The following is a 12,866-nucleotide window of genomic DNA, read 5'->3' as shown; positions in this document are numbered from 1 at the left end:
CCTGCTTCCCCTTCTCTCTCCCTCTGCCTGCCTCTCTGCCTACTTGTGATCTCTGTCTGTCAAATAAATAAATAAAATCTTTAAAAAAAAAAAGGTTTATGTAACCAAATATATCTGTAGATTTAAGATCCATGTCCATGTCATGAAGTGTCCAAAAGACATAAATTTCACACTACCAGATCTTGAAAAGTAAAGACCTAACTTAGGTGTTTCATGAGAAGAAATCACAAAATACATAGCCAGATGTCCTAAGGCCAGACATCCCAAACCACCCCTCTAACCCTTTCTCTCCTCCAAGTCTACCTCATCAAAGTAGCTGCTGCCTAGTCTGGCTTACAGCCTGGCACCTGCTTCTACTGCACCAGATTCATTCCCTGTTCCCTTCCTTTGTTCTCACTTGTCCCTTTAAGTTCACTCTTTTCTTTGGATATTTTCCCCCATACACTTCTTAAAATTAACATAAGTCCCCTTCAGCTTCATCTGTGTCTCTTTCCATATTGAAGAGCCTCCTCATTCCCCTTCCCCTTCCCCTCCCAACAATCCACCTGCCATTCAACAGACTCAGAGGAGAAATAGAGATGCCTCTTCAAAAGCCAGAAGGAGAATGAGATGAGAAAAAGCTGCAGTAACTTTAGTTTGAATATTTTGGGTGTGTGTGTGTGTGTGTGTGTGTGTGTACCTAGAAATCATTTTTATAGGACTGCTGCTAGTCTTAACCTTTTCTTCTAATGCCTACAGAAGTTCTAACATAGTAGAAAATCATGGTGCATGTACATTTATATGACATGATTTTTAATCTAAGCATTAGCCCATGTCTTTCTGTTGTCATAAAAAGTATCGTTATTCCCACTCTACCAAACATGATGCTATCATTAGTATATTCATACATACGGACCTTTCCATAATTAGGGCTATTTTCATGCCATATATATTCAAAGTGAGTGCCCATTTCATCCAATTTTTAAATTGATTGGCATTTAATAGTATTATACATGACATGCTGCTGTTTTGAATCTCTTCCATATCTGTTGTTATAGCCTCCATTTTTAAATGTTTTTCATGTATAGTTTTCTATTTTTTCTTGGGAAGTGTCTATTTTAATTGCTTTCAAAGAACTATAGCTTGGATTTATTAATTGTTCCTTAGGGGGGGGAAAAAAACTACTCACCACTCCCCTCACACACACACACACACACACACACACACACACAAATGTATTTTTGTATAGTGTCTTAGTCCATTCAGGCTGCTATAACAATATACCCCTGACTGGGTGACTTATAAACAATAGGAATTTATTTCTCATAGTCTGAAAGCTGGAAGTCCAGTATCAAGTCACTAACAAGTTCGTTGTCTAGTGAGGGCCTGTTTCCTGGTTCACAGAGGGCCATCTTTTGCTGTATTCTCACATGGTATAAGGGACAAAGGAGCTCTCTGGAGGTCTCACTTGAAGGGCACTGATCCCATTAATGAGGCCACCACCCTCAGGACCTAGTCAACTTCCAAAGGCCCCACTTCCTAATGCCATCATATTTCAAATTATGTTTCAATATATGGATTGGGGGGGTGCAAAATATTCAACATATAACAAGTCGTGTGTGTGTATATATATATATATGTTATATGCGGGGGCGCCTGGGTGGCTCAGTGGGTTAAAGCCTCTGCCTTCAGCTCAGGTCATGATCCCAGGGTCCTGGGATGGAGCCCCACATCGGGCTCTCTGCTCAGCAGGGAGCCTGTTTCCTGGTCTCTCTCTGTCTGCCTGCTTCTCTGCCTACTTGTGATCTCTCTCTGTCAAATAAATAAATAAAATCTTAAAAAAAAAAAGTTATATGCGAAAGACCAAAAAATCATCTGAAAAATCATCTTCCTGAGAATATTACCTATGCTAGTCTCTAAAGATCCCAACAAGGATAAAAATAACAGGGACCACTTGCTTTTCAATGACCCGATTCTTTATCCACATAGGTCCCTTACAGATCATCTGTAAGATCTGAGCTTGAGCACCTTACTCACCCCATAAGGAGCCTCCTACCAGCATTTGCGATCCACAGAACTGTGCTAATATAGTCTATTTCTGGAGAATGGAGCACAGATTAACTGCTTGTTCATGATAAATCAAGGGTATTTGATTTGCCTGTTACATGCCCAGTTTTCTTTGGAAGCAAGCCCTGGAAGCTATTTTTCTGATCAAATCCTAACTCTTGTGTTAGTGCTTATGAAAGAGAAAAATAACATTTACTCATGATAAAGACTGAATTCTAGCAATTCTAAATCTTATCAATTACCTTGTGAAGGTTCAGGGGAAAAGAAAAGAGGAAAAAGAATTCCCATTATGCTCACTCAAACTTGAGGTTGGACTAATGCAGACTGTTCTAGAATTTCCATGACAGGCACAGATGCAAACATAAGGGGAGATAAAGTTGGTAACCCAAGAACATATCTGATTGATAAATGTTACACTATAAGGAGTGGCTAGTAACAATTCAAAAAGAAAATGATTACAGTTCAGTAGCTAATACAAAATTTAGAAGGACCTAATATTTCCTTTTGTTTCCTCTATTTTTCTTAGAAGTCAGCAATCTCAACAAGAATGATCTTAGCAGTATTTTCCATGTTGGTTTTTAGAGCTAATCACTCACACAGACACAAGAGTTATGATTTTTTTTTCTTCAGTAAAGGGACTCAGCACCTAATATAACTTCTATATAATCTTTCGGTTAGTGGCTTGAAAAGAGATAATTTTCCCCCAAACCATTAAGATAGATATATAGCGAGCCAATATATAACCATTTTCCATAAATTAAAATATGTACTTTTACATTAACAGTTCTTTAGTTTCAAAAAACATTTCTTGACTGTCAGTTACATGCTGGTGTTCACTAGATACAACATAAGCGAATTGTGTGGCTAAATGTGAACCAGACAGCATGCTGTCAACCCCGTCTTTTCGTCCCAGTTCATGTGAGTTTTGACACCATCCATTAGCCTTGGGGAGGAGTGTTTTGATAGAGGGAAGAAGACACACAAGGACAGAGACATGTGCTTCTGCTTTTGGGTGAGTGATTATTATTTTCTATTGATTTATGAAGTAATCTGGATACGCCCATCTATCAGCATTGCACATAGCTTGAAATGTCCCTAAGACAATCAACTTTGAGAATAAGAATAAGAAAAGTTTCTTCTTCCTCTACCAACTTCTTTTAATTTTTTTTTAAAGGACATCTAGTAACAGGTTTAAGGAGTGGGCAAGCTGGCAGGATGCCAGTCTATACTGGGCATCAAAATATCACCAAAATACATTAGTAACATGATGCCTGTTCAAGTGTTCACTCATGGTTCCCTAACACGGTCTTGTTCAGATGTGACACCAGACCACCTAGAACAGAAAATGTAAACCCAGCCACAAACAAACAGAGTGAAGGCTATCTTTTTGGAGTCAACCTTTTGCCACTGCATATTTTTGAGATGTGTGTAAAAGTTGCAAGGAGCAGCTGAGGCCACACCACTACCCTGAGCCCAGCCAGCTGACAGTTGCCCAGAACTGGCAGCCACGGTCAGATGAAATTTGGAAAGCCAAAATGCGTGGGGTTGTGGTTTGTCCGATTGCTGAAATGATAAATGCTTTATTGGGCCTTTCAAGAAGTTGTCTGGTCCATAAAATGTCATACAGTACATTCACTCTTATAAACATGGAGAGGTAAGTTACTTGCAGCAGCAGCAAAACTTTTGGCCCCAGTGCCCACTAAATAAATATTAAACACAAGTTTATTAGTAGTGATTTGAAGGGACTGTACATTAGTCATCCTTGTCCAACCCTATTTGAGGAAACATATCTTTTTCTTATTTCCATGCACTCAGTTTTTGTTTGCTCACGTGTGTGTGTGTGTGTGTGTGTGTGTGTGTGTAGTTAGTCCTCACCAGTTTGCAAGACAGTCCTGGAAAAGAAGACTTGACAGGGAGATAGAAGTGGTTTTTTTCTTTGTACCCTCTTCCCCTGCTGTCTGCAATATAAAATAGAGGATAATTGAAATCAGTTTTTCCACAATTCTTATGAACAAGGTTTTCTCTCACAGAAAAGCCACAGAATTGAACAGCTGCACTCCAGAATACTGTCAAGCAGGCAGCGTGACTGTTTCTTCCCCCACTGGGTCCCAACGCTTTGACTAATAAGGAAATTCAACTTTTAACACAAGATTTGCCATTTCACTTTTTTACTGCATGCATAGCCATTTGGGGTAAAATTACATGTGACTACGAAAACTTAAATGCTGTGCGACATCAAAGATCCCTGTAATGCCCCCCAAATATTGGCTCCATTCTCCTCAAAGTTAAGGGAAAAAAAATCCAGGAAACTTACTTGTTCGTATTATGTGTACCTGGGGAAGTTTTTCATGCAGAGCAACAGAACAAAACTTGAGCTGCCTTGCTTTCTGCTTCCAGGAATGCCAATCAGAGAACATTCTTTTTCAGACAGCCAAGTTTGGAAGTCAGTTGGTTTCTGGCAGTAAGAAGGGGGAGGGGACGGCAGGAGGGAAAGCACAGTGAGTCCTCAGGCTGATCTGAAGTTTCCAAGTGTTTCCGTAATAGCCATCAATGAAAGCATCTCCTTTCACCCACGCAGAGACAGGTAAAAAGACAGCTGAGTAAATGGGCATTAGGTGGAGCGGCAGCGGAAGCTCAGTCAGAGGAAGGAGGGGGGAGGCGGGAGGGCTTTTGAAAGCCTGCCATTGGTGAGCTTACCAAAGGCATCTGCCAGTGGAACTTCAATGGAATGTGAAACCAAATCATTTTCAAGTTAAAGATAGACACAGTATACACCAGGATCTAGAAGCTGGATTTTAAACGCCTATCGCTCCCTAGAATTTCAGAGTTCTCTTATGACCTCTGTAGTAATTAACAATTTGGATAAAGTTGGCTTTTCAAGTGACTGTGCTAAGAATTCATGGATGGTCTGGATGTCCTGGAATGAAAAGGATTTAGGAGCTCCTGGTGTACATACCCTAGGGTAAGTGAAAAGATTGGCTTTAAGGCGCATTGCTTCTCTGGGAAGGTGAACGTTGAATTTTTCTTTGTATTTGGGTAAATGAAAATGCGATCGTGAAGATTTTCCAGTACTGTAACTTTCTTACCTTTCTTGAGATATTTGGCATTTTACAAGTTATGCAGCAGAAAGAAATAGAGTATTTCAGCTTAGTTTTTGAGATTTACCTTGCATGTCTGTCACTTCAGTTTTGCTTTATTAGCCTTACTTACATTTTCCTCCCTTAACTCTTTAAACACCCGGCCGTTATTGAATTACAATGTTCGTGGCTTTATGTCACAACAGCCATTAAATGTTACTGTGTTTGTGATGCCTTTGGTTGCAACTGTTTTATGGTGAGATGGAGAGATTTCCTTGCTTCGCACAATGACACTTCCTAATTTAGAAAATGAAAAAGGAAATTAAAAGAAGGGAAAAAGAGATGGTCTAAAGGTGGGGCGAAAAGCACAAGGAGCCTTTAGAAGATAATCTGTGTTTTTAAAAAGAATGAGAAAAAAATAGGCAGTTTTCCATTGAAGAGAACAATTTATTAATAGAAGTTATTTTTTGGTGTCGCCTCATTAATTCCAAGCAGGTTCTCTTCCTCCAAAAGGCTGATATTTGCTAAGTGAATGGAGGCGTTCTGATCATATGAAGCTTGAGAGTGGAGGAGGGAGAGTTGTCTTATTTGCTGTGACCACGCTGCGTTTTAAGGATTTCAAACTTTTTTCTTCAAAAGAAAGAATGACAAACTTCAGTTCTTTTCATGTTTTGACCATGTATAGGTTTTGTTTCTTATTTTGTCGAATGACCTCTCAGCTCTGCTCTTAGAGACAGATTTCCCAAACTTGCACGGCATTCCTTCTGAATAAATACTGTCCATAACAGTCACAGTGGACATGGTGTGAATTGGAAATTCTCCTTTATATGGGGAAAATAAATCTACTGACGTTCTCAGTACCGCGTGGGGCTGAACAGTTGTTAAATGTAACTGGCTGGGTTTTGCCCTGTCAAATAGACCAGATTCTAATGAACTGAGTCAGCTACACGAAGTACAAACAGTGAATGACTTAACACGGATCTTTCAGTTTTTATAAGAATAAATAATATGCAGCGTTACCCTTCTAAAATGAAAAAATGAGCATCGTCTTGTTAGAGTTACTTGATTCGACAACTACCGAATGATCTAGCAAGACCAAAACAAAATGTGACGTTGGCAGGGCTCAGTTTTGATGTCCTCACCCTCCTTTCTCTGCCTACTTTCCCCTCTTCCCTTCCAGTCCTCTTTCTTCTTCCGGCTGATGAATATCACTGCTCAGTACCCTTCCCTTCTTGCAGTCAAGACCTATCTTCTAGAAAGTTGCAGTGAATTTTCACTTCATTTTTCCACAAGCAGATGGTACCTTGTAAATTTTCCCTGGTGACATTGACTTCTGTTCCCCTTGCTTCGCTCAGCTGAGTCCTGACCTGTTCATAGTAGGAGTGAGCCTGGTAGAAATTGTAGGTGTTTCCGAGAAATTTGTGAGTGTAAACATGTGTGTGCTCACCATATACACGTGAACACGCACAAGCACCCTTCCAGGTGACTTGTACTCAACTAATATATTTCTGATTGAATTATACATCTAAATAAAATTATATCAGGCCTTTCAGTGTGGGGTTTTGTTTTTGTTTTCAGTGTATCCAAAGAAAACCAAAAAAGAGCACAAAATTTTAAATTCTATTTTAAACCATGAGGCCAAATAGTGTTGACAAGGAGGATGAGTATTTCTCTGCTGCTGTCATGTCACTCATAGTTTCTAGTTCCCTGCTGAAATTTGTCAAATTTGGGCTTTATTTCACTGAATATAGTACATGTAGTTTTATAATATATGTCTGCTAATTCTAGTATCTCAAGAGTTACTGGATTTGTTTTTATTATTATTGTTCCTGCCAGTTCTTATTGATGGTGTCTTATTTTCTTGGCTGCTTAGATATCTGACTGTCTGGTGGAAATGTATTTTAAAAATCACTTGTAAGAAGAAATTGAGACCTAGTGGTGACAGTGTTTTCCTTCAGAGGAGATGTTGGTTTGCTTCTGTCAGGCACCTGGGAGCAATATCAGACCAGAGTTTTCTTTGTCAAAGTGCAACACCTAAGTTTCCTGAATGACCCCTGTGTAAGAAACAAGGCTGCAGAACTGGTGAGGAATCGTTTGGGTGGGAGTGGGGGAGGTTCACTCTATCCTGAAGGAAGGTATGCCTTTTGATATCCCAAGTTAAAGTTGTATTAGTTTATTCATGCCCTCACCTGAGGACCATGGGCTTTGACATTCCCACAAAACCGGTAAGGCTACCCAAAGTACAGCTGGTTTCACAGATTTTTGTTCCCAATACTCACATGCCAAGAGCCAAAGCTTTCAAAGATAAGTTACCTCTCTTGAGTTCTGGTCTTCCAAATTTCTGTATGTGAAAACGTCTCCATCTTATTAGCTCTTTGCTCTTTCAATATTTTATTTTATTTTTAAAGGTTTTATTTTTATATTTGATGGACAGAGATCACAAGTAGGCAGAGAGGCAGGCAGAGAGAGAGGAGAAAGCAGGCTCCCTGCTGAGCAGAGAGCCTGATACGGGGCTCGATCCCAGGAGCCGAAGACAGAGGCTTTAACCCACTGAGCCACCCAGGCGCCCCCGTTTCAATATTTTAAATATCTTTAGTGAGTGGGAGTGTCAGTCCAATTTCATTACTGTTACCAGAAAAGTAAATTCACTCTACTACTTCTATAGTCACTTTTCTTTTTTTTTTTTAATATACTCATGCTAGAAAAGGTGTTAGGCAGTCTGCTAACATCATTGATGATTTTGGTTAGTTTTTCTGACTTTTAGTTTTAGTTGTGACCTTTTGGGGGAATTTGCAAATGCATAGAGGATTCATGTTTCCCAGCCTTATTTGAACTGTCAACAATACTTAACAGTCCTTTCATTTGTCCCTAGCTGGCCCCTTTCCTTAGTCATCTCTTCAGTCTCTCTAATCCACCCCACCACCATCACTGACAGCTGTTGACCTTGACTCCTCTCACTTTCTGTTGGCCTTTATCCAAGTATCTCCACATTTTAAAAATTGTCTTCAATACATTCCTTCCTTTCCATTCCCCTTGCAACTGCTCTGTTTCAGTTCTTCATCATCTCTCTTGGGTATTACTGTGGTCTTCCAGTTGTTCTCCTGCCTCTTGGGTCTACCTCCCAGCACATCTCCCACCCTGGGACCAACACACCTATCTTCTCAAAATCATAGACATGAATGAATTGCCCTCTAACTTAAAAATCCCTAGTAGCTCACCATTACCTTCAAAATAAATTCCTTAGTATGTCTTAAAGGTCTTATCAGAAAGCCTCAACGTATTTGTCTAACACCATCTCCAGTACTTCACTGATTATCACCAACACTTTAATCACACATAATTCCTGCCTCTAGAATATTCCATACACTATTGTATCTCTATGCTAGTCTACCTTCCTGCCCTATCCCCACCAGAGTACCCATTGTTTATCTCCTTTATGGATAAATCCTACTTCTTCAAAGTTGACCTTGTAAGTCACCTTCCCTGAATTTTCTTTACTTATATAGTTTACCTGCTATTCTGGGAACCTCTGATGGCAGGGACTTCATCTTGATCATTTTTGTATTCTCAGTAACTGACACATAGAAACCAGTCAATTTAAATTTAAGGAAATGAACAGACAACTATTATGAGGAAATTTTTTTCTCAATAATTCGTTACTCACTTTATTCTTTTTCATCCTAAACATCATTATTCTTCTGACCTTAGGCCTTTTTCTGGAATCATGATCATTAATGTTCCTCTGCATCAAGTAGAGTCAGTTAAAAATGCATGTGTTTGGTTATCACCATTTTGTGGGGAGGAGTCCATCTATTTCCATTTTTGCCAAATGAGACTCATTGTGACGAGAGAGATCATGGAAGTTTAAGTATAAATTACCTGTATATTGTCAGATTCACGATAAAAAGAAAAGTCACAGAGTTGGAAAACGACATGTTTCAACAAATCTAGCCCACGCTGCTGGGTAACACCAATGGAAAAGTCAACCTGAGACAACTAGATCAAAATTATCTCACTGCACATAGCCTGAATCTGAACAATCAGAAAACACTGGATTGTTGTTTAGATCACAATGTGGTGCCAGAAGGAAAGCAGTTGATTGCTTATGTGATATGACATTGTGACCCTAATCTTAAAAGTGGCTGAAATTTTCATTTGAAAACTTTAAGGACTTAAATGTTAATCTCATTTTGCTATGCTGAATTTAAACAACAACAACAACATTGTATTTAATTATTAAAAACTGAGTACAGTTGTTGGGAACCAGAGAGAGAGGAAATACAGCTTATTAATCTTAGGTTGTTTAACTAATTTCATATTCTTCAGATCATTTATAAATTTGTCACATAATTATTACATGCCTTTGACATAACAACACCTGAGATTCAGAAAAATAAGAAACTTGGTCGATATTTTTTTCTTATACAGTTCTTTCCTACCTCCACAAAGGAAAAAGCCCTAATATGGATGGGGTAAAAAAATATTTTAAAGATAGATAAATAGATAAATAAATAAATAAATGAATATTACTTTAAATAAGAATCTTTTAATCTAATCAAATGCTCAAAGTCAATATCTAGATGAGAACCCAGATTTATCTGTAACAAAATATGAAAATATAATATTATAGACCTTTTCTTTTTTCCCTCATCAGTAAAAAACAATTTAAGACTAGCTCTTGAAAATTGGTTGATTTTATTTTATTATTTTTTTTTGAAAATTGGTTGATTTTAAATCACAGCTTTCAAGTAGCTGAGCTAATTTGTTTTATTAATTCAATAAATCTCTATCAAGCTCCTAACTTGTGGCTTAACTGTGCTGGATTAAGAAATTATTTATCTAGTCCCCTTTACTGGGCATTTACCCTGGAGTTTGTCCTGTTAAAACAATGGATGTAATTAACAAATTCCTTTATATTTTTCTCTAATTTCTATTCTTAATATAGTCATGCTAATCTCCATACTTGTTAAAAAGTCACTTTGCCTTTCTTCAACAATTAGTATTTTCCTCTCAGGATGCTAAGTTTTAGGAGTCTTGGGGCTATTTTAATTTTTTTTAATCTATATTTACCAGATGTTCTCTTATAGAATCATCTAAAGAGACCTAAACAAATTATCAAAAAAAAAAAAAAGTAGAACATGTCTTCTTATCGCAAAGAAGACTTGTTGTATCTTAATATAAAATGTAAGTACATTTATTTGCATAAATAAAGTTGGATTTTGCATTCTTGCAAGATAAATATGGAGTGAAGATGACTCAGGGACAGCCTGAGTCACGAAAGCTTTGTAAAGCTTCGTGTATTCTAAAGAGGGCAATAGTTATTTTTACTATTTTTCTTTTTTAGTCTCGCTTTACTTTTTGTGCATCATTCCTATGTAATGTAGTAGCACATAGATTTATGAGAATTCACTGAGTTAATCATAGTTCAAGAACACAGTTGCCTTTACTAATTGTATTAAGAGATGTAGATTAATTTTGAATGAAATCTATCTTCTAATGCATAAGAACTTCCTAGTCCTAGACCATTCATTGCTACCCATTTGTTGCAACATATTTACTCATCAAAAGATGTTGTTTTTAACACTTCAGATAAGTGTAACAATTCTCCTCTAAACCACATCCAATGTTTTATACTATTTGGTAGGTAAGAGACATATGGTATTTTCTTTTATACGCGATAAAACGAAGATGCAGACATAGGAAGGGCTCCAGATATACTACGTGTGGTTTCCTGAGGTAACAAACAACCCCTAAATCTCAGTGGCTTATAAAATCCAAGGTTTCCTTCCCACTCATGCAAATTATCTACTGAGGGTTAGCTGCAGGCCCTTCTCCACATTGTTGCTTTCACCTGGAAGGGTCCTGTGTTCCTTGGACAAAGCAAACCATGTGGTCACACCTAACTTCATTTGGCTGAGGAATACAATCCTACCACATGCCTGAAAAGAGAAAGAACTGGAATTTCTACAAAGACCTCTAATAAATTCCATACTAATGGATGTTAGGCGGTCCCAACCCCCCAGTAGAACAAAGATGTAGACTCAAGTCTTAGGCAGTAAGGAGTACCCTCTTCTTATCCATGGTTTAGCTTTCCTCGATTTTTATTACCCTGTGGTCAACCGGGTCATCCTCCTTCCGACCAGTGGTCAGAAGGTCAGTCAGTCGCAGCCTGTCCCTGTGTTTCAAACCCGTATCACTCAGCTCACTTCATCTCCTCATGCAGGCGTTTTATTGTCTCAAATCATCACAGGTAGAAGCATGAGTACAATACAATAAGAGAGATACTTTGAGAGCGAGAGATAACCAAATTTACATAACTTATTACAGTACATTGTTGTAGTTGTTCCATTTTATTATTTTTTAAAGATTTATTTATTTTATTTTAGAGAGAGAAAATGAGTGGGAGGGGCAGAGGGAGAAGGAGAGAATTGCAAACAGACTCCCCATTGAACACAGAGCCCACCGCGGGGCTCAGTCCCAAGACCCTGAGATCAGCACCTGAGCCAAAACCAAAAGTCAGATGCTTAACCGACTACAACACCCAGGCATCCCTATTCTATTTTATTATTAGTTATTGCTGTTAATCTCTTACTGTGGCTACTTTATAAACTAAACTTAATCCTTGGTGTATATGTATAGGGAAAAAACATGGTAGATTGAGGGTTCGGTACTGTCTGCAGTTTCAGCCATCCAGTAAGGATATTAGACTGTATTCCCATCAGTAATGAGGGACTACTGTATACCTGTGAACAGGTACCTTGGCAATTTGTAGACAGTTACCTGTTGTCTGATGCTGTTGTTTCTTCTCTTTTTTCATCCCCTTATGATCATCCCCACTAAGGCTTTTGACTCCCTAAATCTTTGCTGTTTCCTCAGTCCCTGTGACCTTTCCTGCCCCTGCATTTCTGATTCTTGGGAATACTAACACTTACCCGTCTTGACACTTACCCATAAGGAAGTACTGCCCATGAACACCCCATGAAGAGAAAAGAGCCTCTGATAGGGCAATTCCTATAGATTGTAGAGAGCAAAAGTGTAACATTACTTTTATGCTTTCCCATCTCTAAGAACTGATTGTGTATAGCAAAAAAGAGAGAGAGAGAGAGAGAAAGGCAATGGAGTAAAATTCATTACATCCCCAACCCCCAGTATTTCCAAGAAGCAAAATAAAAAGACTAGGGTTAGGGGAAAATGCCCCCAGAAAAATGGTGATCTATATTCTGTATTAGAAATGCATTGTTTTGAGTAGGATTTACACCACTTTGATCCTCTATTTTTGTTTTGTGTTTGGTTTTAAACACTAACAAGGCAAAACTGAAGAATTCAAAGATTAATGAGATACTTAAAAATTGGAAAATTATTAAGCCAATGTTTTAAGGCCTTTGGATTTTAATATAAATCAGCAAATCCAATTTATGTTCTTGGAAGCAGCCAAACTAGGAAATTCTATGTGCAAAAAGAAAAAAAAATGAGCATCCTGGGTCAAGTGAACTTGGAAAATCCTGTATACCATATCTTTCTCTTGGAGATGTAGGTGACCTTCAGTGTTAGGAGGTCTTAAAGTCTGATTTTTTTCAACTCAGTGTTTCTCAAGCTAACTTGTATACACACACACACATGCACACACACATAATTTGATTATCTATAAACACAATGTGCTTCAACATGTAGCAATACTTATAAATATATCTCATATGTTAACATACTTTTTAATATACATTTTAACACACTTGGTAAATTCTT

General features: G+C 38.1%; 1 protein-coding gene across 29 annotated transcripts in view; it reads left to right on the top strand.

Annotated features, from left to right (window-relative positions):
* The window catches only part of DTNA (dystrobrevin alpha), a 355,367-nt gene that overhangs the window by 92,297 nt on the left and 250,204 nt on the right, over window positions 1-12,866 (top strand). For 5 of the 29 annotated variants that reach the window (XM_032859630.1, XM_032859636.1, XM_032859632.1 and 2 more), the window contains exon 1: window positions 4,690-5,008. The exons of 2 other annotated variants lie outside the window; for them this stretch is intronic. The gene's annotated coding sequence lies outside the window, so the exon portion shown is untranslated. Of the gene's footprint in view, window positions 1-4,548; window positions 4,631-4,686; window positions 5,009-12,866 lie in introns of those variants that run through there. 22 more of the 29 variants (XM_032859643.1, XM_032859640.1, XM_032859635.1 and 19 more) reach the window with 11 other exon arrangements.

Source organism: Lontra canadensis, unplaced genomic scaffold (genome assembly GCF_010015895.1).
Source record: "Lontra canadensis isolate GAN:19392208 unplaced genomic scaffold, GSC_riverotter_1.0 scaffold17, whole genome shotgun sequence".
Lineage (NCBI taxonomy): Eukaryota > Metazoa > Chordata > Mammalia > Carnivora > Mustelidae > Lontra > Lontra canadensis.
Note: the sequence above shows the minus strand (reverse complement) of the source record. Positions and strands in the feature narration are given on the sequence as shown.